This window comes from Panthera onca, chromosome A3 (assembly GCF_046562875.1).
Source record: "Panthera onca isolate mPanOnc1 chromosome A3, mPanOnc1 haplotype 2, whole genome shotgun sequence".
Taxonomy (NCBI): domain Eukaryota; kingdom Metazoa; phylum Chordata; class Mammalia; order Carnivora; family Felidae; genus Panthera; species Panthera onca.
Window position 1 is genome coordinate 89998544 of NC_138341.1, and position 5448 is coordinate 90003991.

A 5448-nucleotide genomic window follows, 5' to 3' on the forward strand; every position below is an offset into this window, starting at 1 on the left:
GGAGTTTCACAGAGCTGTATAAGGTGAGAGATTTTTACAGATTTTTACAAAGAAGTTATACTAGGCATTTGTTGGTTGGTTAAGGCAGGATTATTTTCCTTATTTGGAGCAAAGGGACATCTTAGAGTCAAGTCAGGTAACTTATGCTGAGCAGACAAGCAGTGACTGGCTGATCTAAGCTTTCCTTTTCTGGGAGAGCCCAGCATAGAAATTTAGTGAAGTTTTGATTTGCTGACATGAGGTTTACCGTGAGTCGCTCCACCTTGAGTCTAATCTGGTTACTTTAACAATAATCCCCTTTTCATCAGACCCGAAGCTTACTGAGAGGTGTGATCAAATGTTAAGGTTAAAAGGGGAGTGTTCAGATGAGCTAGGAGTAAGGCAACCCTAAGTGCCTCCTCTCCCAAACAGCTAAATATCAAATCATTCTGAACACCCAAGAAATCGACTGGAAGTCTTAGAGAACAAAGCTGCCATCTATAAACAGAAAAAATGACCTGTGGAAGCTTCCCTTAACAAGCAGACCAAAACACATCTAGAATCTGCCTTCCTTTATTATTTTTTTTAAGTTAAAAATTTTTAATGTTTATTTTTGAGAAAGAGAGACACAGAGACCGAGCAGAAGGGCAGAGAGAGAGGGAGACAAAATCTGAAGCAGGCTCCAGGCTTTGAGCTGTCTGCACAGAGCCTGACATGGGGCTTGAACTCAGAAACTGTGAGATTATGACCTGAATCAAAGTTGGATGCATAACCGACTGAGCCACCCAGGCGCCCCAATTTTTTTTAATTTTTTAATTTTTTAAATTTTAATTTTTTTTTTATTTTTCCCCCTTCCAAAATGACAAGACAGAGGAATTCACCCCAAAAGAAACAACAGGAAGAAATGACAGCTAGGAATTTAATCAATACAGATAAAAGTAAGATGTCTGAATTAGAATTTAAAATAACAATTATGAAGAGTCTACCAGGGTTTGAAAAAAGCATAGAACACACTAGAGAATCACTTGTTATAGAGATAAAAGAGCTAAAATCTATTCAGGCTGAACTAAAAATGCTGGAACTGAGGTGTAAATCTGAATGGAGTCCACAACAGCAAGGATGGGCCAAGCAGAGGAACAGATCAAAGAAACTAAGAGGTGGTTCTTTGAAAGAATTAATAAAAATGATAACCCCTAGCCAGACTTATCAAAAAGAAAAGAGAAAGAACCCAAATAAATAAAATCACAAATGAAATGGGATCACAACCAACATCTCAGAATCCCAGACCAACATCTCAGAAATACAAACTATTATAAGAGAATATTATGAAAAATTATATGCAAACAAACTGGGCAATATGGAAGAAATGGACAAATTCCTAGAAACATGCAAACTACCAAAACTGAAACAGGAAGAAATAGAAAATTTGAACAGACCCATAACCAGCAAAGATTTTGAAACAGTCATCAAAAATCTCCCAACAAACTACAGTCCTGGGCCAGATGGCTTTCCAGGAGAATTCTATCAGACATTTAAAAAAGAGTTAATATCTATTCTTCTCAAACTGTTTCAAAAAATAGGAATGGAAGGAAAACTTCCAAATTCATTCTGCAAGGCTAGTATTACCTTGATTCCAAAATCAGACAAATAGCCCACTAAAAAGGAGAATTGCAGGTCAATATCCCTGATGAACATGGATACAAAATTCTCAACAAGATACTAGCAAATCAAATTCAACAGTACATTAAAAGAATTACTACGATCAAGTGGGATTTATTCCTGGGCTGTGGGGTTCGTTCAATATTCACAAACCAATCAACATGAAACACCACATTAATAAAAGCAAGGATAAGAACCAGGTGATCCTCTCAACAGACCCGGAAAAAGCATTTGACAAAATACAGCATTCATACTTGATAACAACCCTCAACAAAGTAGGGATTGATGGAACATACCTTAACATCATAAAGGCCATATATAAAAGACCCACAGCTAATATCATCCTCAATAGGGAAAAACTAAGAGCCTTTCCCCCATGGTCAGGAACAAGATAAGAATGTCCACTCTCACCATTTTAATTTGTTTTTGTCATTTTGCTATGATGTATTTTAAAATTTATGCTGCCTAGGATTCACAAATTTCTTTTTATAAAGACTTTTTTTCTTAAGTAATCTCTATACCCAATGTGGGGCTCTAACTCACAACCCAGATGTCAAGAGTTACATGTTCCTCTGACTGAACCACCCAGGATTCACTAATTACTTGAGTCTGTGGGCTAACGTACCATTAGTTCTGGAAATTTCTCAGTCATTATTTCTTCAATTTTGTCTCTGCCCCATTGTCTCCTTCCTGCTCTCAAATTAAATTTGTTAGAACTTCTCACTCTAGTCATAATGTCACTTAATCTGTGACTTTCTAATTTCTACATTCTGCATTCTGTGCAATTTTTACTTACCTATCTTCCTGCTTACTAATCTCTTCTTCAGTTCAGTCTAATCTTCTTTTAAGCATGTCCATTCATATCTTAATTTCAGTCACTATATCTTTAAGCTCTAGGATTTCAAGTGTTCTTTTCTAATTTGCTATGTTAATTTTATCACTTTTTCTGAATCTTACAAACTTAGCTTCTATATTTTTTATTATAATTAGGGTAGTTTTAAAGTCTGTCTAATAATTCTAATATTATGTATTTGGGGTTCTGTTTCTGTTTTCTTTTATTTCTGCAGGTCCTGGCTCATAGTATCTTGTTTCTTTGTGTGTCTGATTATATTTGACTCTGTAGACACTGCACGTGAAAAATTACTCGAGGCATTATTTTTTGATGCATAGAATAACTAAATCTTCCTCTGGAGAAAATTTTCTATTTGCTTCCACCACTGGTTGTCTGTGAGCAATACCAATCTGAGATTATCTTAGCCTACATTCAAGATTTAAAATTCTTTGAGCTACAGGCAGTTGCACTAAAAGCTACTCCGAGAAAATGAAATACTTCCATTCCATTCTTCAGTTCAAAATATTTGGGTTCAAATGACTTAGAAACAAAAGATGTGCCTAGACTTCTTTTCACTGAATAATATATCTTGGATTATTACATATGAGTATGCACAAATATATTAAAATACAAATATAAATATCATTCTACTATAGAAAAGCCTTCTCCATTCTTTGCTAAACCCGAATGTACCACATTTGCTTTACCAATTTCCTATTGATGAACATAGGTTATTTCTTTTTTTTCTTTTTTTATGTTTATTTATGTATTTGTTTGAGAGAGAGACAGAGCACACGTCGGGGAGGGACAGAGAGAGAGGGAGACACAGAATCTGAAGCAGGCTCCAGGCTCTGAGCTGTCAGCACAGAGCCTGACACGAGGCTTGAACTCACAAACTGTAAGATCACTACCTGAGCCGAGGTCAGACAGCTTAACCAACTGAGCCACCCAGGCGCCCCCCTTTTTTTGATTTAATTACAAATTAGTTAACATATGGTGTAATAATGATTTCAGGAATAGAAGTTAGTGATTCATCACTTACATATAACAGCCAGTGCTCATCCCAACAAGTGTCCGTGATGCCCATTGCCCATTTAGCCCATCCCCAACCCAAACCCCACCAACACCCCTCAGTTTGTTCTCTATATTTAAGAATCTCTTCTGGTTTGTCTCCCTCTCTGTCTTTATCTTATTTTTCCTTCCCATCCCCTATGTTCATCTGTTTTGTTTCTTAAATTCCACATATAAGTGAAATCATATGTATGGTATTTGTCTTTCTCTGACTGACATATTTCTCATGGCATAATACACTCTAGTTATGGCAAATGGCGAGATTTCATTCTTTTTGATTGCTGAGTTACATTCCATTGTATATGTAAAACACATCTTCTTTATCCATTCATCAGTTTAGGCTCTTTCCATCCTTTGGCTATTGTTGATAGTGTTGCTATAAACACTGGGGTGCATGTGCCCCTTTGAATCAGCACTCCTATATCCTTTGAATAAGCTCCTAGTAGTTCAATTTCTAGGTCACAGGATAGTTCTACTTTTAATTTTTTGAGGAACCCCCATACTGTTTTCCAGAGTGGCTGTACCAGTTTGCATCCCACCAGCAGTGCAAAAGTGTCCACCTTTCTCCACATCCTTCCCAACATCTGTTGCTTCCTGAGTTGTTCATTTTAGCCATTGTGTCAAGTGTGAGGTGGTATTTCATTGTGGGTTTTATTTGTATTTCCCTGATGATGAGTGATGTTGAGCCTCTTTTCATGTGTCTGCTAACCATCTGGATGTTTTCTTTGGAAAAGTGTCTATTCATGTCTTTTGCCCATTTCTTCACTGGATTATTTGTTCTTGGGTGTTGAGTTTGGTGAATTCTTTATAGATTTTGAATACTAATTCTTTTTTTTAAATGTTTATTTATTTTGGAGAGAGAGACAGAGACAGAGGGTGGGGGGGTGGCAGAGAGAGAGGGAGACACAGAATCCAACGCAGGCCTCAGGCTCTGAGCTGTCAGCACAGAGCCCAATGCAGGGCTCGAACTCATGAACTGTGAGATCTTGATCTGAGCTGAAGTTGGATGCTTAGCCAATTGAGCTACCCAGGCGCCCCTTGAATATTAACTCTTTATCCAAGCTGATTGTTTCCCTCGCTGTGCAGAAGTTTTTATCTTGATGAGATGCCAATAGTTCATTTTTGCTTTTATTTCCCTTGCCTCTGGAGACATGTCTAGTAGAGTAAGAAGCTGCTGCAGCCAAGGTCAAAGAGGTTGTTGCCCGTTTTCTTCTCTAGGATTTTGATGGTTTCCTGTCTTATGTTTAGGTCTTTCATCCATTTTGAGTTTATTTTTGTGCCTGGTGTAAGAAACTAGTCTAAGTCCATTCTTCAACAGGTCAGTAGAAAAACAAATTCTAATTTTGCACAAGTGTACTTTTGATATTAAAACCCATTCTTGTGCTCGCTTCGGCAACACATATACTAAAATTGGAACGATACAGAGAAGATTAGCATGGCCCCTGCGCAAGGATGACACGCAAATTCGTGAAGCGTTCCATATTAAAAAAAAAAAAAACAAAACAAAACAAACAAACAAACAAAAAAAAAACATTCTTTAAGAACTTGAATAAATGTATTCCGATCTTAGCCAGTTTGACCACACATAAAATGCTTTCCCTATGGCTCATTTTCCAGAAACCATCTATAGCTTTTTAAAAATATATATCCAGGGGTGCCTGGGTGGCTCAGTCGGTTAAGCGTCCGACTTCAGCTCGGATCATGATCTCGTGGTCCATGAGTTCGAGCCCCGCGTCGGGCTCTGTGCTGACAGCTCAAATCCTGGAAACTGTTTCAGATTCTGTGTCTCCCTCTCTCTGACCCTCCCCTATTTGTGCTCTGTCTCCCCCTGTCTCAAAAATAAATAAACGTTAAAAAAAATTGTTTTTAATAAATAAATATATATATATATATATATATATATATAT

General features: G+C 37.2%; 1 non-coding gene across 1 annotated transcript; it reads left to right on the plus strand.

Moving 5' to 3' along the window:
- Positions 1 to 4921: 4921 nt before the first annotated feature.
- On the plus strand, positions 4922 to 5028 carry LOC132672959 (U6 spliceosomal RNA). Its single transcript, XR_009607805.1, has one exon. It is a non-coding gene; the product is annotated as a U6 spliceosomal RNA (small nuclear RNA).
- The last annotated feature ends 420 nt before the right edge of the window (positions 5029 to 5448 follow it).